Consider the following 28000-nt stretch of genomic DNA (forward strand, 5'->3'; position numbering starts at 1 on the left):
TCCAGCTACCTCTTGCTTTTTGGTCATTGTTATGAAAATTGCATGAGGGCAATTAGAAAAACCTATAGTCTCTAATACTAGTATTGAAGGTCTAAGAAGATTAATACCTTGGTAAGATTTTATTTATCAACGTTTGATAGGCGGTGACATATTATGCAGCACTTTGCAAAGTTTTTAATCATATTACTAACTGTACCTCAAAAGGGATCACGGTGTAATGTTCCTACCATATTCATAAGCTATTAACAAGACTAAGGCCAATTTGGAGGGGAAGCCAAGTAACCTAACTGCATGTTTTTGGGGATATTGGGGAATCTGGAGGAAACCCACTCAAGCACATGGAGAACATACAAACTCCTTGTAGATAGAGTCCAGAAAATGCTAGCCACCGAACTAGCCATGCCGCTATAACATATGGGTTATTGTTTTAGATAAACCTTCCACTTTTCATTTACAGTCTTATTCCTCTAACTTTTTCCCCCGCAATTGCTTGCTTACTTGCAAAACCACTGAAAATTATAACAAATATTAAAATAGCAACTACCCACTCATAATACATATTCACATTTAGAAACCCAATGCTATAGTCCTTGTTTAAAGTAGCATAGCCGAATCAATGGCTAGTTAGCAAAGCAGTGCCAACTCTTGTCCACAGGAATATATAAGGTAGTAATAAAGAAAACATAAAAGCTATTTAGATTTCATTTTATTTACATGAGATCACTTAAAGTGAATCTGATTTTGAAACATAATGATTTATTGTCTTATAAGGATGATGTTGATAGTACCATGCAAATGTACCTTTTGTCTTTAAGTCCTCCTAAAAAATACCAGTGCGCTTTTTATGTCTTGAGCCTAATAGCTGATGCAATGAAATGCTAGCCTTATAAGATTTGAGGTAAGATTTGATTATATCACTAACGTGATGTTTGTTATTCTCCCTGCTGAAGTAAAAGCTGTATCTGTGGACTTGAAGTGCAAGGATCTCCCTGCCACTACAATAAAATCTAATGGTCTGGCACTCCTGCTGCTTTTTAAACCCCCCCCCCCCCCCCCCCCCCCCCCCCCCCCCCACCACCATTTTTTAGTGGAATAACTCTGCCATGATCAAGCAAGCTCTATCAAGATGGCCACCTTTACACAGCAACACAGTACAGAATATAGTAAGTCAGGAATTGGAAAAAGATCAGTAGTTTGCTATCTCCTGGCTTCATTTGGGAACGTGTTTTACAATTCATGTCCTCTTTAAAATTACTTAATTATTTAAAATGTTTCACTCATGTCTGACTGTTAAATGTTATTCCTTTTGCGCATAATTATTGCAGTTTGTAAAAAAAACTGTTTGTTAGTTGCAATACTTAAAAGCTGTCCAGGTCAAATGTGACAGTAATAGGCCTATTTTGTGGGCAAGCAATTTAAAGTATTATCAATACAATTAATGTTTAAGAATGTAGTGTAGGAAGGTATTGCTTATTAGGAACAATGATACATTAGATTTTAAAGGTATACTGTAAAATTTATACATGATTCATAAATGCCTCTAGTTCCTTGACAACCTTTAGGGAGGGGTGCATGTTTTTTGTGCCTAAAACTGTCACAAGCATCTTTACAAAATCTTGTCTGCTAAACTGTCCCAGGGTTGCATGCTCAGGGGTCTCAGACAGACACAAAACTGTTGCAAATCCATTGCTATCTGGGAGGCAGTCTGATTTGCCCTGGAGAGATGCCTGATTCTGTCAGCAGCTTGCTTGAAAAATCTGCCACATATTATGGATTGAAAGAAATGAGCTCACATAAAACAAAAATATAGTAAATGAGAATGTCATTACATGCAATTAAATGCCTTACTACTAAAAACCTTTGTGGTATTGGACATTACTTTCCACTTGTTATGCTATCAGATATTTGAAATAACTGCGCAGAAAAGAAACATGCAGAAGTACATCCACTGATTTATTCTAAAATGGCTTGGTCATGTTGTATTCTAACTTGATCATAACAGTTAATCCAGTCTTGACAAGATATTGCTATGTTATTGTATGGCTATGTGAAAGGCTGTGTTCAGTTAAATACTGCAGCATCTACCGTTCCAGTTCACCAGGGGGTTGCCAATAGGCACCTGAGAGTGGAGAGTGGTAACAAGTGGTAACAAACGCCTGGGCTTTTACAGGTATTTTCAAATGGTTTGCTTGCAGTTGAAAGCATTTTTTTTTTACTTTTTTATATAAAATGATGTAACTTTTGTAAGCAGTTGGAGCAGTTAACTGCTTTTGTATTTTGCCTGTAACGTCTAAAAAACCCATGGGGCATGTTATCCCAAGCAAATACCTGATATAAAATAGGTCAATGAATCAACCAATTACTTTAATATCAAAATTTTTTAAGGGGGTGGTTAAATGCAGTTAATTAGTTAAACACTAGTCTGAATTTGACCTTATTGTCTATCCAAGACAATACAAAGTCAAATTAAGCAACACCTGACTAAGGTATGGAAATGTACTTTTGCACATCAAAAATTGTCTGTATTATTCAAAAGCTATTGCAATAGTTTGGAAAAGCTGATTCTAAAGTTGATTTTTTTTTCTTTTGAAAATGTCAAAAGAGTACATAGGTATATATACAAACCTATTAAAGTAAACTATACAGTATATCCATATACTAAATTCAGTTTAAAGGTTAAGCAGCATCTGTGCTTATTCTAATATGGTGGTCTATAGGCAACATCATGGATTTTTACCTTAACCCTTTGTGAAAGTCCTATTAGCAGGTTGCAGAACACTTGAAAGGTTAATTTAATGTGCAAACTCCATATAGACAGTGTCTAGAGCTGCAAAGGTGAGAGTGCCAGTCGCTAAGCCACACTACTATATGCTATATGGGTTATGTTATGTATTTGCACAATGTTAGACACACTATATGCTCAAAAAAGGCAATATCACATTTTAGTATATTTTTTTTTTGTTACCAGAATTTAGAAAATCACCCTTCATGACTTATATAATATGGAAAACACACAACTAAGGTAAGTAATCACCTGCAGAGACAGAGGCATGAGGGAGACTTTTGAAGAATAGTATTTATGCATACTGATGCCTTACTGAGTTGATTAATACTGTCAAAAATATCTCACTGCTGGATACACAGAATACCTAAGGTTTTTCACAGTACAGTAAAATCACAGAATGTAAGTGATTTAACAATGCACTGTCTCGTTTAGGCAAATGCTTTTACAACAAGAAGCTTTGATCGTCTTGTACTATAATATACTAATATAATATAATATAATATAATATAATATAATATAATATACTAGGGAGTACTATAATATACCATACAAGTAAGTGAAAAGTCTATAAAGATGCAGGAGGTGGGTGAATAATCTTAGCAAAATAAGAAACTTGTATATGGCACATGACTGTTACTTCTGTAGACTGTACTTCTATAGAAGCCAGCCAGATACTGTCCTAAATACAAAATATGGATGCTCCAGCCCTCAGAAAACACCATCCAATTGTTGATGGTCCATTGAAAAAGTCTTTGAAAAAAACAACTGGATGGAATAGGTGGTTTGCAAATTAAGTTTCTTTTTAAAGCATTGCTAACAAGAAGTCTAATCTAGTCTAAAGAGTACATATTGTTCTGACCTACTCTAGGTAGGAACATATGCATGCTCAGCTGCTGTTGGACAATTTTACATCAAATTTTCCAAATAATACCAGAAAAAATAACTCCAGATATTTATGTATGCGTGATGAAGGCCTCAAAGTATAGCCCATCTGGAAGATATGTATATGCAGACTAATAGATGAGGAATACGTATCGAGACGCAGACACTACTAGTGACTAGTCCTTGTCTGCCTTTTCCGCTTTCAGATCCTCTGGGTCCAGTTTTCAGGTAAAGGCTGTAATATCTCCATTACCACCAACAAAACACTATAATAGTCCAATGACATAACCTGTGTATTGGAAAGAACTAAGATTATAACCATAACAAATAAGCATGCCTGCACTGCTGAAACATTTGAATGTCAATAACTGTGTGATCACCAGGCCACTACGTGGTTTAACAAGCAAGACATTATTATTAAGATATCCTGAACAGAAATCTACTGCGTGCATTAGGCCATGAGATGGGGACCATAGATAACCCAAAATTAGAATATATTATTGAGCTAACTCAGAAACAATAGAACAAATGTGAACAGCTGCCCTGTCTAGAGGATTCAATTAGAATTAGTTATTTATTTATTTTAAATATTAAACCACTTTCTTTCTTCAGGGAAACATCAATTTAATTTTGCAGCCTCTCTTATTTAGTAATTAGGATTATTAAAGAAATATAAAAACTATTCTTCCCAGTCTAAGAATATAGTGGGGTTTGATTATAATTTGCTTCTATATGGGTGGATAAAGATGGGGGCTTAACTGGTTGGGTGTTGAAGGCCCTAAACCTCTATGCTGCTACAGTAATGGAGTCTATTATTGCCATTGGTCTATATATACTTCAAATATCTAAATGTAAACCATGTATACAATATATGTACATAATATGAGCATATTATAATAACACCCTATACTGTTCATAGACATTAAACATATTTTATTTTTCTGACATAATCTAAAAGTCTGAATCTGATTGGTGGATGTTGGTAATACTTGGTAATAGTTCTTTTTTTAAGACATGCATATAGGTAAGGGTCATCATAATCAATAGATTAATGCAATCTTAAAAAGAAAACTGAATAAAGCATAATATATCTAATAGCTACAAAGTGAACACAATAATTGTAAAATACTAATTTTACTATCCCCCTTTAGAATTATTGATACAGAGAATTAAATAAATAATTAGTTCCCAGTTATAATTGTCATAATGACAACTGTCTCATATGTACTCACACTGTGTTGATAGGACATTTATGGAAACACTACCAGTAAAAATATAATAGGAGTTACCAGTATTATTAAAAGAACTAATATAGGCCCAACTATGAGGTCATTAGAGGGACTGCTTTCCCTAAGCTGCAATATGCTTTTTTTTACCATCATTTCTGCAGTGTGCACGTATACCCAGAATCCTCATACTTAGTGATACACTACCATATATTGTGATATGTTTTTGTGTTTTAATATTTTGCCTAAAACATACAGGCTTCAAATGATGTTTAGGAAATGGCATTATGTTTTTTTCTCTTTTTCGATTTGCTGCGGGCACTGGGAGCTTTGGAACTCAACTACAAGCTTGTAGGAACTCAACAACAAGCAGCAAGACATTTTACATTTAAGCCTACTGCTCACAATTTGATTAGTTTGCATAATTTTTATTTTATCCTTTCAACTAGGCTTTAAAATAAAAGGTATCACTACCAAAAATTATATATTCTGAGATACTTCTGTGTTACAGGATCCATCAAAGGTGCTTCTGTGTCCCCTTAGAAGAGACTACAATATGTACAGTTTCTGTACTATCGGTACATACTACAGAGTATAGAGTACCTACAGAGTACAGTATCTGAATGTGAATCTGTAAATGCAGCCTATCAGTTCTGATACAGTAATACAATGTCTATAAATCTTACTTTAAAGCAGAATTTTAGCATAAAAAACAAAGATAGACAATCAGTACGATTTTTTTACAGAAGAGATATACTGTCACAGGTTCTGTAATTAAAGAGTTTGCAAAAGTACTTTACTGTTTGCAAACTCTTTCTAAATGTGCACCGAGCTGGGCATGTGCTCAGTGCACAATCTAGGCATGCCTCGGTTCCAGGATATTTTAAATCCCCTGTGTTATCCCATGCCAAGCAATGATCCCTGACCTAGAAGACCATAAGAAAATGTTAGTGCCCGTGAGCTTCCAAATATCTTATCCCTGGAGGGGTGACAAGTAACGATGTTTAAAATTGCCCATTCTCAATTCAAGTCAGGTTCACTGAAATAATCCTAAATCCTAATGTTTGATAAATCTGAAGTTCAAAGCAAAACTTATTTAAGTCAATGGAAGATGAATCATACACTTAAATTCTGTCCAATTTAGGCCTATCTACTGGAAGACAAAATAAAGATTTAAGTAGCCAGGGAGGATATGTACCAATGCAAAAAAATGGCTATACTGGAGTAATTTATTATGTGGCTTTAAAGGTAACAATAAAATTACACACATACTTAAAGAGGAACTAAACTCAAAAGTTCCCCATATAAACAAAAATACACTTACCTTCAATCCCACAGGGCAGTCCGATCCATCCAGGGGTCCCTCCTTCGGGTCCTGCGTCGTTCTGGCATCCGTCTTCAGACAGTCACTCCTGGCGATGCCATCTTCTCATCTTCTTCCGGGTTCTTGTTCCTACATCACCCGACTCAGGCGCGAGATAGGGTGACGTAGCTGGGAAAAAAAACTTGCCGGTCTCACTGCGCATGCGTGTTAATAGAGATGGCCTTTACCCCATTGGGGAATTGGGGAATCAGGAAGCTCCCTTTAGTATAGGCATGTCCAAATATCCTCCCCCTCACCCAAAGATTAATTTGTCACAAGAAGCAATTCAGCAACAATCAAGTTGTCTAGCAATGCAAATCAACATAAATTACAAATATCTGATTATTGATGTTATTGACCCGTCAAAACTCAACAGACTTAGCTGGCTGCTGAAATACCACAGTTATTTCCCTATATATATCATTTAGTATTGGCAGTGTGATGGGTTACATTGTAGCCATTCAGACATCATGATTGGCATGGATTTAGATATCTAGACAATGCGATTGATGTGGGCTTCATTCTGGGACATAAATAAACTTTATATTTTAAAAAAAACTGTAAGTTTGTCTTTGTTTCTATTGAAATAAAAGGACATACAATGTGTTTTCTCTATATTAAGCTCCCCATCAAACCCCTATATTCTTTTTAAAGGGAGATGATTGATTTAAGAGGTCTTGTCTCTCAACATTAAGCCCCCCCCCCCCCCCCCACATTAAAGGAAGGTATAGGCCTTGGCTTGGCACAGCAAGGTGGGTACATTTTTGTTGTCTCCCCTTTACCTGGCCACCGAGCTTCAACCCTAGGAAGGGTTTGGGTAAAATTAATGAAGAAACACAGAATGAACAAGACAATGACCATTGCCCAGCATGCGGTCTCTGAGGCCAGTAATAGTATTGGGGTTAGCGGTGTTTGAGGTTGACAAAACAAACATATCATATATCATTTATTCCCCATGTACAGCCATTCTATATTTGTACATGAAATCACCAAGAGGCAAACAAACTGCACAAAAGCAGAAAACCACCAAGTATTTTCTTTTATATAGTGATGTTTTCATTACATAGAGGGGACAGCCAGGTTACTGGACTGGTAAAGAACATAAAACAGTTTTTATAATATTTTTTTTCAAATGTACATAGGAGCTTATTCAATACTTTTCTTCTCTTGCTGCTACAGTCCCCGACCATTTGTTCCTTTTAGTATTGAAATACCATTGTGTCTGCTGCAAACGTTGTTGCATTCTTTACTATTTTAACCCTCAGCAGCTGTCAAAGAAAAATCATCACCCGGAAAGTTTTATCCCCCTCTATGGTGGAGTATTCCAGGAATGACCACTTTGAATGAGACATTTGGATAGGTGGGTGTTGTAGGGTCTGTTTACTAAAGTCTCTGTGTTGCTAAATTTACACACTATGATGTGTTCAGAATAATCCTTCAAGGGCTAGATATGTGGCCAATTTGGATATATGTTTCATAATTCAGATGACATAGATATCATCATTTTGGCATTTAGATCATTTAATCAGACTACACAAGGCCAAGTGAAAACAGAAAAATGACCGCATATTGCTTAAAATAAAAGACCAAACATTTTTTTAAAGGACTAGTCCCTCAATAAATTGATATTTACTTCTTACTAATTTTGTCAGGCTGACTGTTATACTGGGGACTTTCAGCAACATCTGGGGTTAGATTCTCAGCAAAGGTTATAAACATAGCAGGCTAACAAAAAAAAGACAGTGACCCACAGAGTCTTCATCCTTTTGATTTTTTTTTTATTTGGCTGTTAATTTTTTTGTTTGTGTTTTAATCTTGTCCAGTTATAGATTTATGTTTTTCCAGGCGTTTGCCTTTTATCATGAAGTACAGTATTTATTTTTAAATGTATAGTGTTTTTAAATACATTTCCTTCTTGGTGTTTATTATGCTCAAAAAAAAATTTTTTATTGTTTACTACTTTATGTTTAGGATAGTAAAAATGTATGTTGAGCCAAAAAGCAAAAGATATTTCCCTTCACTTACTGCCCTACAGACACTACAGGAAATGAGAGGAAACTTTTCCTTGACTTTGATGTTTAAATCCCAGAAAAGTTGTCATCAGGAGTTTCTCTGTGGGCAACTCAAATTGTTGGAAATCCTCACACTTTCTGCCTTAGTGACAATGGTCACCATGACATATAATCTGGGTAGATTTCCGAGACGGTAATAAAAAAACCTTATAGAGTAATAACATGATGTGAAAGATTCACTAATGTGAAAAATATTCTTCTAAAGTTTATTATTCAAATGTACTTAATATAAAATTGATTGAAATTCATATAGTTGCCTTTTTACTAACCAGTTCCATGAGACCATTGGAAGTCTAGGAAAATATGTAGAAGTTCTTGATGTTTTAGATCTGGAGTACTTGGGACATTCTCACATATCTCATGACATTTCTTATTGTGCTCTTCATATTGATATCCTACATCTGTGGATTATGGTACAATGGTAACATCTTGAATGGGGATAGGATGATTTAAATCAGTATAACACAACTTCATTACTCTGATTTCACATATTTACAAGTGACCTTTATGGATGTTTTCCATGAAATATTATCCTAAAAAGAATGCACAGATATTATATAAACCAGAATGAGGAAAACATTCATCTAGGTATTATGTGAATAATGTATTTATCAGTATCAATTTATCACATGCTTTAAACTTTATCCACCAAATCTGCACAATAATATAAATGATCCAGGAGTTGATAGAGGGTGTTGAAAATCAATATCACACTAGACTCCTCTTACAAATGAAGGAAAGTTAAAAAATATTAACATATTATGGGTGAATGTAGACTACGTGAAAGGTATGCTCTCATATTTCCCTTATGCTGTGATATGTCTGCTTTGTAATTTGTAAGATTGGTGAGTTTCATTCTTTTTACTCTCTTGTAGCATTTCCCATGCCTATCTTCCGGGCAAGATCTATACATGAGGACACTGCCATGCCCCTTCTTGACCCTTTCCCAAGCATTTCTCTTGACTTCCTGATTCGTTCCCAGGCATTTCTTCTAACACTGTTTTCTGTAAAAGTTTTTTATTTAATCTTTGCAATCTTGAATCTTTTCTCAAGAGCTTGTACTCTCTATTTTTCCATTTCCATCCTGAAACCTTTTACTTCTGTATTATAAGAGATACAAGTGCTTGGCTGTGCTTAATGTCAGCAGCTGTTGCACAGTATGCAATATACTGTAATATACTGTATGTGCCATCATTATTTCATAGGCACATATCACTGTACATAAATCTAATTTACCATTTTACTGTTGTCAATGTAATTAGTACTAAAATGACTATAACATTTTTATTCCAGCTCCATACTTTTGGAGTGTTGTGTCCCAGTTAGGTATATTTATCCCTGAAATATATGTATATTATGCAGAACGATCCTTGACAGGTACTTGATCAATTGATTTATTCTCATGACCATTAGTTGACCCTTTCAAATTGATACAATTTACGTGTCAATGTCATTTTGAAAGCAAGCTTCGAGCTTCAGAACTTTTTAAATCTGCAGCTTTCATGAAATAATACCCAAGGATCCGACCATGAAGGTTCTTGTTCAAGTCTTTGTTTTTACAGGGTGATAAAGGTCCATGCCCGTCTCCAAATTTTACTGTCGCCTTGCCAAACTTTCCACTTTCTGGAAACTTGCACTCAGAAATATGATTCAATCAATGATGCAGACATGAAGCAACTGCAAAGAGGCTAGAGAAGGTTAGCTACAGTGAGATGCAACAAAATATATTTTTTTATAATATTTATGATATTAAAAATAAATTGTCAGCTTATCATGCTACACAGAATTCCTGCCAACTAAACAGTTATGATTTACATCTACTTTAAATAGGCACACAAATGTCCTTGAACTATGCCCAGGTGAGAAAATCCAGATTAGTATGACTGGCCATCTTTACGGCAGCAGTATGGAAAATATAATACAAAGTGTGATAAATGCAGGATTAGTGAGCAGCAGAGAGGCATGTTGACTAAGTGTGGAATAGATTGGATAATGTATTGTGGAAAGTATTTGCGCCGCTGTCCTCCTGCCCAATGGTAATCGGGTAATAACTCTCAGCATGCAGCTCTTCACTGTGGATCCATGTTGTACAGACTGTGCCAGGGTGCCCTCTTTTATGTAGAAATCAATATAGAGAACACTTCTGTCTGACTTTTCTGTCTTGCTTTTAAACCAAGTGCTCATAACCAGTGATTTGTCAGTTAGACTATTTAGACACTATAGTAGAAATTAGATTTTGGCAGTAAAAAACATCCTTTGCATCAACAGAACCATATGTGCAAAATCATGATTGACAACTGGGCTCATTTCCATTGCCCCTGTGATGCCACACACTGGCATGAATGATATTGCAGCACTCTGTGTCTTGATAGCTCAGCGTCAAAAACCACCTGACAGCTTTCTGGTGGTTGTAGGGCCGGGTCATGCAGGGACAATCTGGGAAGCAGCTGCATTGGCTTTTGACAGTGACTTTGGAAAAGCACTTTTCAACACTATGACTTTAAATACATCAAAACTCAGAACTACAGAAAATGAATAACTGCCAGTCATATTATTACATTTATTCTGCTTTCATTTACAATATCCCAATTATTCCAGTATTGAATGTGTACAGACATTGTTACATGCAAGAAGTGTGTTCACAAACAAGAAGTCAGAATTTAGCTATGACTCTCAAAATCATGTCTAAATGCAGACATATTTAAAGCAGTCTGCTCTGATGTCAGCTCGATTGAATCTCCTATTGACATATTTTATGCTGTAGATTAGGAACATTGGTTTAGTAGAACTTCCATGGGTAGTTATTAAAGCCTATTTAAAATTTTGCATTTTCATGCTCCCTAAAACTTTTTTTTTAACCATATTTTGAATACCAATAAGTAGTATTTTGGGTATTTGTTTGTAAGTACTATTCCATATGGGGGGCCAATTCTAGCTGAAATTCTAATTTCACTCCCAGTGTGCAAAGTTTAGAGCCTCTGTCAAGTATTAATTCTGTGACCCAACTAGGGAGATTAATGTTTGCTTGTGCCTTGTCCTGATGTTAACTACAACGTCTATTTTTTATACACATTTCAAAAAGGTAATGGAAAGTCTTTTCAAAAAGAATACAGAAGAAAAAACTTCAATTTTAACTTCCTCACTCCCCCAAAACTAATAAAACTATGGGTGAAGTTAGGCTTTAATTGGTACATTCCTTTTTTTACATGCTTCTTCCATACTGTAAGATAAGCCAAACTAATTATGAAGTGTTTGTCATTTTTAATTGTAAATATATATCTTTAAAGGTGCCGATAAAAGAAACTGTGAAGTAACTTCAATGCAAATGACAAGTTGTAAACTCTTGAATTTGGAAACCGAGGTGTGAACGGTAAGTGTGACTTTTTCTACTTAATGTATATTTTAGTTTATTTCCAGGTTCTTTAGGTATCTAAAGATTTATCTGCACAGTCAATAAAAAGTGTTCAGCTTATAGGTTATGGCCCAATATGGGTTGTTACAATCTATTTTAAGTATCAACACAAATGCACGATGCCTATACAGATATCATTTAACCAAGCTTTTTATATATAACTCCTGTTTACAGTGTTGTAGTGCATACTAAGCCACTGCAGAAATACCTTTTTAAAAACTCCAATTAAATATGGTTGAAGGAAATACAGAGCCTGTGGATGTTCAAGTCAACAGTGGTGATGAGCAAGCCAGAAATGTGAAATGTTTGCCATGGATTAGAATGGGGGCAAACCAATCCATTGTACTTATTTTTTCTGTGCTACTCCACAATAGGTCCCTCCATACGTCCCTAATTGAATGGGCCAATAATAGTTTGCCTAACAATAGGAGTATAGCTTGAGGCCCACTAAGATGTGCATGCATCATTATTTGGACTACACTTATTTCTTGAACTAATGTAGGCAACAGAAGTGCAAATCAATATTAAATTGGTTCACCACTGCTTAACACAAAGGGTTTTCTGCATGAAGATGTGTGAAAAAAGAAATATATACATTTTGGCTAATACCAATATTTTTTCAGAAGTGTTAAAAACTCAGAATTGATACAAGAAGAGCCTTTAGTTCTAGGGTTTCTCTAGGTGCTGCTTTACTGTATGAATGCAGATGAAGGGTAAGCAGAGCCTTTATTAGGTACCATGGTGGCTGTGTGGACTAGAACAATAAATATTGCATTTGGATGGATGGCAGCCAATTCAAATTATATAATCAAGATGTATCTATAGCTTTTCAAAGAATGAAGGGTTTGGGCTCTATGACCACTTTCATTTCAAGATCTTCTCCATTGGCTTCTGAGCCATGCCTAAGCTCGCAGACCTTCAACAACTGTGCATGGGGTTAATGGGCCTAAATCCAACCAATATATATGACTGCATCTAAAACATTATTTTATTTAAATGAGTTTACTATGATATCACTTTTCCAGACCACTGATGTCCCTGCAAACAATTAAAATTATTGTACATGAACCTTGTAAAATTGGAAGTATTGATTAGTTATTACATAGAGTGATCAAAAGCTCTATTTCATACCTTTCTGTTTCTTTGTATGCCTACATATGGACCTCAAATGTATCAGTGCTCCATAGTGGCTCCATGGGCCATTCATTTCATTAGGACCTGTTGTCATGTCTGCATACTGCAGTACAGATAACCAGCAGATACATAAATCTAAGCACTGTCTAGTGCAATGGAGAGCTGAGAAATGGGAACTGCTCTGCTTCCGTGGTTTATGTTGGTTCCTACAAGGTAGGAGGGGCGACAAGAATAAAAATCTTTCCAAAATTGAAAAAAGTTTGGGGTTTAATACTTAAAACCAAGCCAAACAGATCTTAAATACACCTTAACAAACAACCATGCACTGCACTTTTCTATAAAAGCCACTATCACTGCACTTTATTATATAAGCCACTATAGGGTTGATTTATGACTGTAAACAAAGCAATCTAAGCCAAAGTATTGTTATTATCTATAGTAATCAATCAACTTTGTTGTTTTAATTTTCAGATAAAATGTGAAATCTGGGTAGTTAAACAGGACTTAATTTAGAATAATAGCTTCTAAAAGTGCACCCAAAGAACGGCACCTTTTGTCACAATTTCATTATTATATATTAAGCAATTATTTTAAATAAAATAACTGCCTATTCTAATACAAAAGGCGTCTGCTATGTTTTTTTTTAGAATTTTTGACGTACGGATCAACAAACCAGAGGAGGTTTAACTGGTTTTGTGTTTTTTATACTAAGAAAAGTCTTACAACTTTCATAATCTCATGCACACATTTTCTCCTATAGTTTGTTTAAATTTAGCCATGGAGTATAGTAAAAGGGAAAAAGAAAGCAGAAAAATTATCATCCCAGTCTGTAAATGTTTAGTCATAATGCTGCCCCCTCTTAACCTGCTGCCCTAGACATAGGCCCATGGCTGCCATTGTGGTAAATACAGCCATCAGTATCAGAACAGCTCATAGTATATTTCTAAATTTACCTTGGACCAATCTTCATAAATCTGCCATTCCGCCTGGCAACTTGACTCATACTGCCAAGGCAGACAGCAATGCACCTCACCTTATTAAGCCTTCAGGGCTCAATTATTTCTGTCTATCAAGAAGAGTTATAACCCAACTTCCAAATAATACACATTTTATCAAATATAACCAGTCATCTTTGTGCTAAACCAGCTTGGACTGAAAACTCACACTAGTTAATGTAAATTAACTAAGTAAACAATACTGGCATTGATTTAGCACACAATTTGATAGAAAATACACAAGCTAACAAGCTTGTAAGTAATTAAATATATCCATTTCTCCGATCACCGATTTAAGTGTAATGTGCTGCCTCACAAGTCTCAAGTAATGCTCTGCTGAGTTCAATCATTCTGCTTGTCTTGTGTCCCGTGCTGGTGTTTTATGCAATGACACAATGCCTTAATGATTGCATATAATGATGTCTGTTGTACTTCACCTAATGGGGCAATGCTCCATTGGTTACCCTGTAATCACATAGCAGAGCGCAGCAAGTGGATTCACTTAAAGGAAAAGTATAGCATATTTTTAGTGAACACATATTTTAGGTCATTAGTATCGTTTTTACATATATTAATATATTAAATATATTTTATGTGTCTTAATGCATAAGTAAACCTTGAAGTAAAATATATGCGAGCAATAATAAATGTTCTTTATTGCAGATGGGTCAGGTGATGTCTCTTCTACAATAAAATAAACTTACCTGTGTGATCACATTTCTTTAACTAAACTAACCTCTCCTCTTTCCATTGTTGGTGCTGATATTCTCACCCGGTCCTCTTGTATGTTCAGGATTTCGGTCATCTTGATTGACCAGGCCGATCCTGCACATGTGCATGGGATTTCTTTTATGCCCAGTGCATAGATATGCCAGGACCGTACACTGTGCTCTGCATGTGCAGCTCAATGTGCATTGTAAAGAAGGCCACAAACAGGTTTGTTCTGCCTGCTCACAATTTTTTTTAAAGACTAGGTTTAGCTCTGCTTTAAAGTGGTGCTTTTTTTTTATAAAAAAAACTCACCTTTACTTTCGCAGATCTGTTGATCTCTCCTGAAGTTTCTTTGATTAGGTCTTTCATCGTCCTGGAATCCTCCTTTGTCCTACCATGGAGGAAGCACTTTCCCCTACTTGCGCCTTCTGCCTGCATCACCCGTTCTTGAACTGCGCAGGCACAAGATCAGGTGACATAGCTGGAGGTAGATGGGAAAAAAAAGAGTGCTGATCTCACTGCGCATGTGTGAGATCAGCATTTTTTTCTCCATTGAAGAAAAAGAAGAAGCAACCAGAAGCCTCTTGGGATGCATGATGTGAGTATCCCAGCAGGCTGGACCCTCCCATTCTGACTTTACTGCCATGGCAATAAAAACAGAAGGGGGGAGGCTTTACCCTTTTAAAAGTTTTTAAAAGGGTTTTACCCCCCCCCCCCCAAAAAAAGAAGGTAATTTTTTTACATTACATAAAAGGGCTTTCTACAACACTAGCAGGCCGGAACACCGGTGCCTTTTATTTTGGTATTACTTAAGCACAGTCAACACTTCCAGATGTTCCCTACAATATAGCATACATATAATATAGGTCTGCACTTTCTAAGTTCAGTTCCACTTAAACAATGATTAGGATATTTTATGAGGAGCACATTGATTTATTTAGGACATCTGGGTGATAGACGTTTATTGTAATAGGGAGCAGTAAAATACAAGCATTGTGTAGCACTGCAAACCAGAAAGTCAAACCTGTGTGTGTTGGTATTGGCTTTCAATATATCTTGGATATCAGCAGCACCTCCAAATTCTTGATCTGATCTGACCACAGTCAAGGTGGGCTTGCAGCAGGGTGTCCAGTATAGAGACTGATAGCCACAACTGTTGCAGCTTGGACATAAAAGAAAATCTTCAGCCTCCTGTATGGTAATGGAAGACATTCCAGGGGTCAATGGTGACTTCCTAAGACAAATTGTCAGGTGACATTTTATTAATGAGTCCTGCTGTCATGAAGACCATTTCTTCTCTGTTGTGGCTGATATAGAATATTGAAGCTCTGCTTTACAGATAAAGGAACTATATTAACTGTCACTTATAATTAAAAGAAAGTATATGTTTGAGATAAAAGGTGCCAAGATCTCATTGTGAGAAGTACCTAAAAGTGATTTTTAAACATGATTTTGTAATGTTTTGCTAATAATAAATACATGGACATATCTTGATTTACAACATTAAGCTATAAATGTTGCAAAATATACACCCGGCTTTCAACTTTATTTCTAGAGGCATTTCATTCCTCCCCAAGTTTGTGCACACAATAATATTTCTATATGTCACAGTTTCCTCAATATATAACATATAACTAATATGATTATATTTTAGCATTGAATATGCCTAAATTTTCCTAAACAATTTTACTTCCATTTTTTTTAAGTGATTAAAACTCTATATTTGTGTTTAGTCTGAAAGGCAAAGGGCAATAATTAATCATTTACTGACCATTCATGGAATAAAAAACATTGTACTGAATAAACTGATATTTGGAAGTTTTCTTGCTAATCCATGAGGTCTTGAATGAAGTACGTGTAGACATTCTGAACAGGTGCACTTGGGAGTAGGGATAGTAGCGGAAATTTCCTCGAACTTCAGATGGTTCCACGAAATTTCAATGAACCGATTTCGCGAAACCATCAGAAGATCGAGGAAATTATAACAGGATTCCTCCTGTTTGCGATCCCCGGGACACTAGAGATTATTTAACCTCTAGTGCCCAGGGGATTGCACACTCTTCTCAATGAATGCAGCCACAGTAAGGCCCAAAGATCGAACTTAATATTCTCGTTCGCTCATCCCTACTTGGGAGATAGGGTATGGATCTAAGAAAAAGGGCTTTTTGTACCACAGGAAATAAAATACATTTTTTTAATTACAGATACAAAGTTTCACTAAATAATTCAATATAAAAATCTATTTCTTATTGTATTCCACCACTTCTAATGTTTACAGGGAAACCAAAAATACAAACATACCAAATGTGCTTCACTGGAAGTCTGCATATAGTGGCCATATAAAATGTGTTGGTAAGTGTGCCATTGTGCCATTTATTTTTTATCCTTTCATTATTTTCCTCTTTATATTTTATTTATCAGAATTTAACTGCTGACCAATTTGTGATTAACATATACCAGTTTAAAACACATAATCATCCTCATAATACTTAAGTACAGAGTTTTGGGTTTATTAGGAGGAATAAAGAACATGATTTTCTTCTTGAGAGCTTAGTCTATGGCTGATTTCTAGAAAAGTTTCCCTGGTTTTATCATCAAATGATCCAACTTCGCTCCCATTACTGAAGTGCCTGCTATTATGAGGGATCTACGTGCAGCATCAATACTGGGTAAGGGCATCAGCATTCCCGCATTACAAAGTGCAATTCAGAAACCTTTTCCAAATTAAAAAGTTTCAAGCTAAGTAAGACGTTAATTTATGAAGAGCTGACATCTTTGTACTATGTAATGCAACCATTGAAAAAAGAAGATTCCATGATCTGGGGTTTCAGCTTGACATTCTTCAGGATTCAAGTGGAAATAATATGGTAAATACGGCTTATACATGTACCTAATGGATAGTTTGGTACCCAGTCTACATTAAGAACTATTTAGGAAACCCAGAAGTTTGCTTGGTAGAATAGTTACCATTTTCACTTGGCTGTGAAAAGGTCAAACTACAAATAAATTCCTTTAACTGTTACATTTGGAGGAAGAGGAGGTATTGACATTTTCTGTATGGATACATTTTAAAACCAATTCTATCTACTTAGATGTGGTTTTATGGTTGAGTTTCATTGCCTGGAGTTCAGTTGAACAAGACAGACACATTCTTGGCATGGAACTTTCCTTTGACAGCTGCGCAGAATTCTGTAAGGGTAGCTTGACCAGATGCAACCCATCAATGAAGACCAGCCAAGATGTTTGTATCTTAAGTTATAATGGAAACAGGACGAGTTATAGCTTCTTGATGGTCTTTATTTTTCTCTATGAGCCCACTTGGGAGATTTTTTCCCCATTTCCCTTTTCGTAAGACCCATTGAAGAATTAGTTGTGTAGCTGCCAAAGGAACAGGACAGCGTCTTTTCTCATGCTACTAAAATGTGACTTTGTTTTTTGTTGGAGAGATTTCCAAAAGTGAAGGTAAGCTTTCCAACAGGTCTGCAGGTAAAAATAAAAACTTGACAAAGGTTTTACGTTTTCCCCATCCTTTTAAAAACTAAATTAAAAAAATGTCTGGAGTTTATATTACCAAGTTACTAGAAGCCCAGTTTCCTTTATCCTGTTCTATTCTTGATCATTTTTTATCTACATAGGAAAAAAAAATCTACAAATTTGATTTTACTAGCTCTTTACTTAGAGAATCTGAATCTATTTATACAGATGAAAAAGTCCCTAGAGCATCCATGCAATTGAATCTATTGTACAGCGGCTGTTTTTCAGAGCATTTACAGAGGATTATACTACACAGTTGAAGTCAATGCTTAAATACTGTATATACTTTTTTTATGACATCTTAATTACTTAATGCTAGTTTCTTAACATTCTCTTTTAAGTCAAATGACAAGAGAGATCTCTTGGTCTGAACAAATCCAGTTGGTGAACAATCAAAAAGATACATTAATCTATAGCCTGGATTCATCCCTGGGTGGGTTGCTTTGGCAACCACCCCTGCTCCCTTTAAAATATTTTTTTTTATATAAACGCATTTCAAGAGCTACACCCAGCATGAGCCCAGGTTAAGAGCACGCAGGAGCAGGAAGAAAGACCTCAGCTCACTGCTTTGCTATTATTACAGTGGGATGATGGATGAGGGTGGGGGCACAGTTTTCAAAGCAACACAGAAAATTGTTACCTGTGTGGAAGAGCGGAAATGAAAATTTCTTCTTTACGTGAAGTGTTCTATTTTGCTATGAAATATCGACATGCAAGCTACTTCTTAACCCTCCTAAGGCCAAAAGTAAAAGACATTTGAAAAATGTAGCCTTATTTTTTAAGCTGGGTAATGATAAGTGCAAATATGCATTTGGCTGAATTCTCTGCATTAATAAAAAGTAACCCCGTTGCTCTTGCAACCAATATGCTGCTCTTTATTTTCTGACATGTGCTGGAAAAAATGACAGTTTGAAACTTATTGGCTGCTCGGAGTAAGTTCATTTTATAGAAACAGTGGGGAAGAATTACAAAAAAAATTAAAATTAAAACATGGGCAGCAGTAAACTAAAATAACACAGATTGTTTTTATGCCCATATGTGTGAGCGAATGTGTGCAAGTGTTTCCTATCATGGAAACACTATGTGATCCTATGTTGATCTTCAACCGTACAGTATAGCCCTAGTTTGCTGCATGCTTAAAGATCGCAATAATGCTGCTTTTATGCCATCTGTTCCTATAAGGTACACAACACGATGCATAAACAAAACCATTAAAAAAAAGAATCTATCCAAGTAAAAGGCAAAATATAAAATTTCTGTACGGTATGTTAGGATATATGTTACGGTATATTGCTGTTGTAGGAAAAATTCAAGATATGACTTGTATTTACTATTGGTTACAACTGGAAACTGTATTCCAATCAGCAACATATGGAAACTTTTACACTGACTGATGGTTGAAAATTGTGAACAAAGATTTGAAAATTGTACTGTTCATTTTTCCATTTTACAACCCCCTTTAACTAAAGCCAGATGCACTTGATGCAGCTCATATTTGGTAGGTGCACTTAAAAATTCTAGCAGCACTTAGAGGGAACCAAAAACAATGGGGTGAAAATCTTTTAGTGTCACCGTCTTTGTAAATTATATTTGTACATTTTTGCTTTATAACATTTATTCCTTAAAATAAATGATTTCCATTAGCTCATCCATGTGGCATTACTGAGTGATTACAGATGCATAAATATTACACATACCTTCCCAATAATTTTTTTTTGTAGGGTGTCTAAATCTGGGAAAAATATATGGTACAATGGTAATAGTTAAATTGATGTTGCAGATTAATTGGATGCAAGATTAATATAATGCCTTCTTGATCACGAAAAATAAATAAACAATGCTCCCAGTGAGATAAATGAGGGACTGTATATCTGTCTTTTCTTGACACTTAACGGTAATAAGCAAACAAAAATAAGGTCAAAACAGTACAAGTGCAGCCCAGTTTGTCAAATGATCCCTAAAATGCCAGACATTATTTGACTTGCAACCTATTTGTTCTGCTCTCAGCTCATAATCGCAATGATAACATTGATAGTGACTTAAGTAGGGAAGTCATAGTGGTGGAGACTCTATGCGCCTGATTTTTTAAAAGCTCTCCAAGACTGGAGAATGTAGACTATCATGGGAGAAGTTGGGTGACCCAGCAAACCTGGAATTGATTTGGGCAGGATTAAAACCATTTGTCAACTAATATCAAATGGTTTTTATGAAATCCATTCTAGGATTTGTATCTAATCTTGGAGAGCTATAAAAATTAGGCCCTATGTGTCACCTTTGTACTTTTTGGGCTTTAAGTATGAAAGTGTGTTCAATAATAGTTTGTAAATTTAGAAGCAGATTTACAGCACATTCCTACCCATTTGGAGGTCTCCAGCCCTATTAACAGACTCATTCAAACTAGCTAATTCTTTATTAAACACAAAAAGAGATTTACCTTCACAAACATCTATGAAACTTGGGAGTAGCTAACACAAACGCAAGTTAATATCATCCAGCCCCAGGGGACTCTCTGGGAAGAATTGCCCAGTGTTAGACATATCACCATGCACACATGACCTATATGTTCTGTAATACGGAAGCTCTTCTGAGGTCCTGCCATACCATTCCTGTTCTTCCTATGGAGCTGATCTCTTTAATAGGGCACAACACTACTAATGTCACCTCTCATACCTATGAGTGCAGAGTGATACAAAACATTAAGGGGTCTATTTATAAAGTTGAGAATCTGAAATTCACTGAAACATTCTATAGGGGAGTATCTTCCAGATCCATGTGTTTCAATTGCATCAACACACTCTCCACGAGGGAATGTTTCAGTGAATGTAAGATTTCATGCGTTATAAATGGACCCCAAGTGTTTCCTGCTTCCTTTTGTGAGCAAAAGCCAATAAACAATATTTTTCATAGAGTATTTAAGCATATCAAACTGATTGTAATTAATAAAAAAACAGTCACATGGTGGTAATTAGCAAATTAATAATAGAGTAACAACATTCACTAGAATGTAACTGCACTCTCCTACTGCTATGTGTTAGGCAACCATTTAATTACAAATATTATTCTGCGTCTTAAAAAAAATGTCACCAGGAAGACATGCAAAGTCAAAAAACATGTCCCCTGCTTCTGGTGGTTTTTTGTTTGCCGCCATGCAGTTTGGCTCTATTCTTGGCACTTCTGAGAATAGAACCAGATGCAAGGAAAATGTAATTTTCCTGGAAAGCTGCAGAAGATTGCAGTGGACCTGGAAGGCTTAGCTGCAAAGATGGCAACTTCAGGAGAATGCAGCGGTGACAGGATCCTTAACCTGTTGTTGCTCTACAGCAGAAAGAAAGGTAAGTGTGTGCTGTACTGCATATACAGTATATACACATATATGTTCAGAGCATACTGACCATCATGGCAAAACCTTACCACCTCACCGTGACTTTAGTTCCACTTTAATGTTTCCAAGCAAGTCAAAGGACGTTAAATTGCAATGTAATGGTAAATTGGTTTATTTGGCTTGAGAAAAATAGCCCCTGTCAAGTTATTTAATTTTCCTTTATGGGAGATTAACCTTCTGCAGGAAGTAGGACAAGATCCTTTAAAGTGAGAGGATATCCTTACTTGTGCATTTATCACCAGAAAAAAGGGAAGGCCTCCCCATAGAACAGTGTGTAGGACACTCGTTCATTCATCTGTCACTCTTTTGTCACAGGAATGGATCATGAAAGATTGTTTCCAGGGACAATAATTGAACATGTGTATACAGTTTAAGGAATTGGCCATTAGTATCAATTATGGAGGTGAACCCTACCAGGGAGGGCAGGCAGCAATTTAGAGATGGAGATTGTAATCCTTACACCCTTAAATAAAAACTTGTAAAACATTGGACTTTACACTTTAAGGCAGTGTTTCTCAACCAGAATTCCTCCAGAAGTTGCTAGGGCTTCCTTGATCAATGAGTAATTTGTGCCTATCAGGTCAGTTACCACTGACGCCAATGATCTTTTTAGGTATCTGTAAAGGTGCCATTTTTCCAACAACATAAGAGGTGTTCATCCCATTGATCATCAGGCTAATGTTCCCCTAGACCTGAAAATATTTTCAAGGGTTCTCCCATGGTAAAAAGGTTGATAAAGGTGTCAGACATAGATGTCCCAATGTTGACTATATGAAGAAAACAATTCTAGTTTAGAAAAAGAAATATTAGATATCAAAAGAAAGAAGATTTATACATTAAAATCTGCAAAAGTGTTGGGTTTTTTGATACAAAAGGGCAAGGTTAAAACTGTATCTAGGTTTTATAATATGTGACTCAATAATAAATCCACAATAAGGATTTTTCTTTGCTTCAATTTTTTATGAGACCGAAATACAAAACTCTTGTGGAGACAATCTGTAAAATCCCAACGAAGGTTCTAAACCTTTTTCACTCCACTAGTAACTGTCTTTTTGCTGCATTTGTTTCCTTTGGAGGGATATCTCCAAATGTTGTTTTGTCTGACACCCATCAAACAAACAGGAAATAGACAGATGTTTCCAACTCTCTGTACCGTCAAATATTTAGAAATATAATTAATAATAAAAGAGACAATTGTAATGTTAATAGAGTTTCAGTTATTTCACTATTTTTTTAATGAATTAAAAGGAAAACTCTACAATTATGAATTATTTAAAACACTTGACTTTTCTGTGGTTTACATGCAATTATTTATATGGTCTTTTTAGGTCTAAATGGGATAAGTTTAAAGTGTGTCCTGTCAACATTTTCAACCAGGACTCTGCTGTACTCTTACAATATTTTTACAAAGATCAGCAATCCTGTACCTGTAAACCCCACATAGTTTTTTTAAGTTAGGAAAAATTAAAATCTATGAATGAGCATAAAAGCTTCAATAGCAAAAAGTAAAAATCTATGCCAATGTCCAGTATTCAAAAACTCTTTTATATAGAAAAAATATTTTTTCAGCTTGTAAACCTTTATTATACAGTTATAGAATGTATTAATAGGAATAATAATAAAATTCAAATAAACTATTGTTCCTCCTATTATCATGAAAGCAAATAGATTGAATTATCGAAGCATAGTTCACCAGCAGGGGCACTGTTCTGCTAAAACCTAAAAACTTTTTTATTCTTTACAGCTTTAAATGTGTTAAATTATTACATAAATATTTCAATTCCCTGGACTGAATACATTTGAGAAATGCATTGTGTCCTCAAGTGTTTGATTTAAATGTATGTACAACAACATCTTTATATAATCTCTAGGTTTCAAAAAATAAACTGATATTTTTGCTGTTCAAGTTTCTAACTAATAAAATATGCATTTTTAATTGCTTTAGAATCATGTTATGGCACATATAGGTTTCTTTTTTGGTATTTTGAGCTTGTTTTGGTTTATCCAGATATGATAATCCAATGGTAACATTTTGCTGCCTTGGTTTTGTGAATTAGCTCAGTCTTTATCTTTGCCATTGAACGATAACAATTGCTTAGCCTGATGTAAAACACAATTTTTGCCTTCTTTTTTTTACTAATTTCCCATTCAGTGCAATTTAATAGGAGCTATAGTCTGTAAATTTTCACATATTCATTAATTGTTTACATTATAATTTTCTGTCTGGACAAAAATAATGATATCTCTGCCATTTACAAAGGAGTGGGGGGACTTATATTTAGATGTGTCATACTATTATTATTATTATTATTAATAATAATAATAATAATAATAATAAAAAACAGGATTTATATATAGCGCCAACATATTACACAGCTCTGTACATTAAATAGGGGTTGCAAATGACAGACGAATACAGACTGTGACACAGGAGGAGAGGACCCTGCCCCTAAGAGCTTACAATCTAGGATTTAACTTTTCCTCTAACCTATATTGCCATTAGGAACTCTGTTTCATCCTGAGTTATTTAAGGGCTCTCTTATGTATTGGATATGGTGGATAAAATGCACAGCAGTTTGTAACCAATGAGACATGAGTCCTTTAGGGCATGTATAGGCAAGTTTAAACCTACTTCTGGATCGAGTGATCCCGCATGGCTCCCAGTGGCTGGCACTTTAAAGAGCTATCAGCCCCATTTATTCTCTTTGGGGCTGTCGTGGGTTCCCATGGATAATGGAAGCAATAAATGCACTGCAATGTCCTGGCCAGTGTGAGCCTGTCTGTGTCATCAGGCTTTAGGACAGCATTACAGACGCTTCTTTCCCAAAGGCAATGAACCAAGCAGCTTGAAAAAGGTTAACACACCTTAGATAGAGAACTGGGGGTCAAGTGCAGGTCAAATTCACCTGCCAATAAATTCAAATTGATCTAAGAAGCATTGTAAACTGATCACAATGCAGGTTAAAAGCACTGGGCACCCCATGGACACAAGCCCTTTATTCCTTCAAGGATAGTGTTGTTAAAGTGAATCACAGCTGACTAGGTGTCCAGAAGTGTTCATTCTGCCATCTTAGAATGGTAGTAACACATACTTGTACACTCTGTCTTGTATCAATTGTCCAGGTCTCTAATACAGCTAGAACCCATAGAAGAGGCAATGGCTGCTAAAGCTAGACCCTGTCCTAAGATTTGATCCATACCAGTGCTCAGGTGCACTATAAGAAACAGTGAGAAGTATCTCATCTTGGGAATTTAGAAAATACACATATTAATTAAAACTGTGCACAGAAGTGACCAACTTATTGTCTAATCACTGTATGAGCTGGTCCATGTCTCCATTCAACATGAACTCTGGGGAATGCAGTAGTTATCATTGGAAATAATGACAATCTTTATACAAAGTTGGTGGTGGAAATGGTGCTTTGGAAATGTGGAACAAACAAATGCTTTGTAATCAGATCTGCTTACGATAATGATATGGTTGTGTTAGACCAGTAACATGAGGCTAGCCTCTATCTAAACACCAGAACTGCTTTTCTAAGGAAGTTGTTTATTTGCATAGAGCAAAACTGCTGCTGCAGCTCTGACTTATCTTCCCCAATTTCTGCTTCCTGCCTTCAAACAGCTCGTTAGTACAGCAGATAGGACTACAAGCTATGGGATAGGGCCTATCGTGTCCACCGCAGTTACTGGCAATAATCCACTAACTATTCTGTAAAATATACAACCGTGCAGCTTCATTTGCATGCATATTTTGTGTGCTTTGCCATAGTCATTGCCATAGTTGCCTGCATTTTCTTCAATTACTCAGCCAGAGTTACCCAAATAGAAAGAAAAATGTTCCCTTAACCTAACTAAATATTTACTAAGCTAAAATATTTTACTAAAATATATTATATTTTACTACAATATTATATATATATATATATATATATATATATGTATAATATTTTGTGCATTAAATAGGAGATTCTGGTATAACATTTTATGCTATTGAAGTTTAGCCTGTTAATGTAGATATTTAGCCTGTTGTCACTGGCATAGGAAGAGGGGTTGAAAGTGGCTCAACATAGTTCCTTGTTCCTAGGTGGCGTTTAGGGCCCTCCATCGCTGTGAGCAGGATGGGCAGATACTGATGGGGAGGTGGGTCTGGGTCCTATATGGCGACCACAGTTAGGGGTTGGTGCTAGCCAGGACTTGGGGTGAGTAAAGTTCTTGGCTTGCCCCTGACCTCGTAGAACACTGTCCTTTGCATAGAAATGGCATAGAGTGCACCTGTTAGTGTCCCCCATTCTGCAATCCCAATGAAGTCGGTGCACAAAAAGAAAGCTCAGTGCCAATGTTGGAACAAAGGAACAGGTAGATAAGGTCATTAATGGGCAAAGGGGGTAAGAGGGCATCTGTTACTATACAACTGAGTGTGGTCTGTTACTGGGGAGAAGGCTTACACTGAGGGGGTTTGTCACTGAACGATCTGTAGTGAGAAAGGCTGAACTGAAAGGTCTACTACAGTGGGGGTCTGCACTAAGGGGGTCTGTTATTAAGTGGAGTCCTGCACTTAGGGGGGTCCTGCACTGTAATAAGTACATGCAAGCTTCATCTGAATTATTACTAAGTTTTTAGTCTAGTCATTTGATATTTTTGGGGTATTTGATTTGGTCATGTCTGTGTTACAGGAATCAATATTATACAAAAATTATAGAAAACTCTTCAGCAATGCTAATGTCAGAAAGATTCATGCAATTTACCTTCAGACGAAATATCTGTAATTCGCTGCACTAGTCCTGATGCAAGGAGTGTACCTCCTGAACCCTGTGCTGGGTACTTTAATGCCCCTTGCTTTGTGTACCAATACTATCTACACTTCTAAGATAGATCTGGTGATTCCTGCAAAAGAATTCTTTATTCTAAAATATTTAGGGTGTATTGGGGAACAGTTCTGGAGTATTCTGGGGGGTTCTCAGATCACCAGAATATTAGCAAAAGGAACCGAGATGAGCTGGTGCACAGCGACACCCAAATGTAAAGCATACACATTGAGCAGGTAGGCTTTGCACCCATGTATTCATCTTAAGGATTCATTTTTTAATTTGGTGTGTAGTTTTAATTTTAATGGGAGGTAGAACAGTAGAAGAAAAGAGAACATCTGTTCATGGATCTCCCCTGGGTTGTATGACACCGGAAACGCTCAGCTCTGATCATTTTTGGGTTCAGATCTGTCAAACCCTGGCCGCTCCAGCTGGGAAGAAGCTGATTGAGCACAAGCTGTGCTTGATCAGCTTTATTTAATTCTTGATTTAGGGGGAAAAAAAAAGCTTTATCAGGAGTTCCAATAAGGAACACATATTCCCTGTAGTATTTAAAAGGAAAATTGTTGCTATAGTATAATTTCATTTTAATTTATTACTCCCCTAACCCAGGGTGCAGCCTGCCTGGTAAAATACTGTCTTCCCCACTTATCTTCATGGTACGGCCTTGTCCGGTGGAAGATATTACCGCCAAGTCATCTTCATACTGCACATGCAACCTCCTGAATAATTCCTAATTACACGTAACCCATGTAAAAAATCACAAATACATTAATTATAAATTAAATAAATTACAATCCTATGTACCTTCCTTCCCCCCAAAAAAATATTTTATTAATAAACACATCCTCTACATATTAAAAAATATTAAACATGTGCAACTCAAAAATTGGCAGGGGAAAATTTATCCAAAACCACTGTAATCATTCCTGATACAGATCATTTTCTTGATATAATAGTACAGAAATGAAGAGATGAGTTGCAGAGCCGTAGATCCGGTGCAGTGACCTGAGCAGTGGCCCAAAGGGATGCCAGTATTATCAGGACCAGGATCAGGCTCACTGCTGCAGCTTCCACAGCCTGTGCAATCATTGTGTGAGAAGCAGATTTGTCATTAGGACTCTGGCATAGCATTACCACCACAAAACTAAAATTAGCAAAATGTCAGAAATGAAAAGATTGATTCACCCAGACGCAATTATCATTTAAAAGTGCTTGATTGAGGTGCTGCAGTTGGGTGATTTATTCTGCATACCATATACATAATTAAAGTAGTGGAGCGGAGTAATTTATCAATCTAGTCTGGAGGCTGGAGGTTGAGGAGCTGTATATGTTTGTTTTAATAAAAAATGTTCAGGCTGCTCTTTACTGGGGGCCGCCCCATACTCCTCTATTTCCAAGAGTGAAAGTGATCATGATGATTATATTAAGTCACTGCTTAGTGTGGGAAGACATGATGTCTCCAATGTTCTGTGATAAGGAAGAGGGACACCCTTCCAAACAAGTGTTGGACATACCCCTGCCACATCCACTAAGAATCATACACAAAAAATAATTGGTCGATTCTACAATTTCCTATCCATAACTACCTTTACTTTATTCTTGCTATTTAGATAATAATTACAATAATCTATTGAAATGAGGGTTAAATCATTCCTAAAGGCAAACATTATTTTTATTATTATTATTATTATTA

General features: G+C 36.0%; 1 protein-coding gene across 8 annotated transcripts in view; it reads left to right on the forward strand.

Annotated features, from left to right (window-relative positions):
* MEF2C (myocyte enhancer factor 2C) overlaps nt 1–28000 on the forward strand; it is a 179170-nt gene that overhangs the window by 8903 nt on the left and 142267 nt on the right. For all 8 annotated transcript variants that reach the window (XM_072416178.1, XM_072416177.1, XM_072416172.1 and 5 more), the window contains exon 2: nt 11616–11698. The gene's annotated coding sequence lies outside the window, so the exon portion shown is untranslated. The remainder of the gene's footprint in view (nt 1–11615; nt 11699–28000) is intronic.

Source organism: Pyxicephalus adspersus, chromosome 6, assembly GCF_032062135.1.
Source record: "Pyxicephalus adspersus chromosome 6, UCB_Pads_2.0, whole genome shotgun sequence".
NCBI lineage: Eukaryota > Metazoa > Chordata > Amphibia > Anura > Pyxicephalidae > Pyxicephalus > Pyxicephalus adspersus.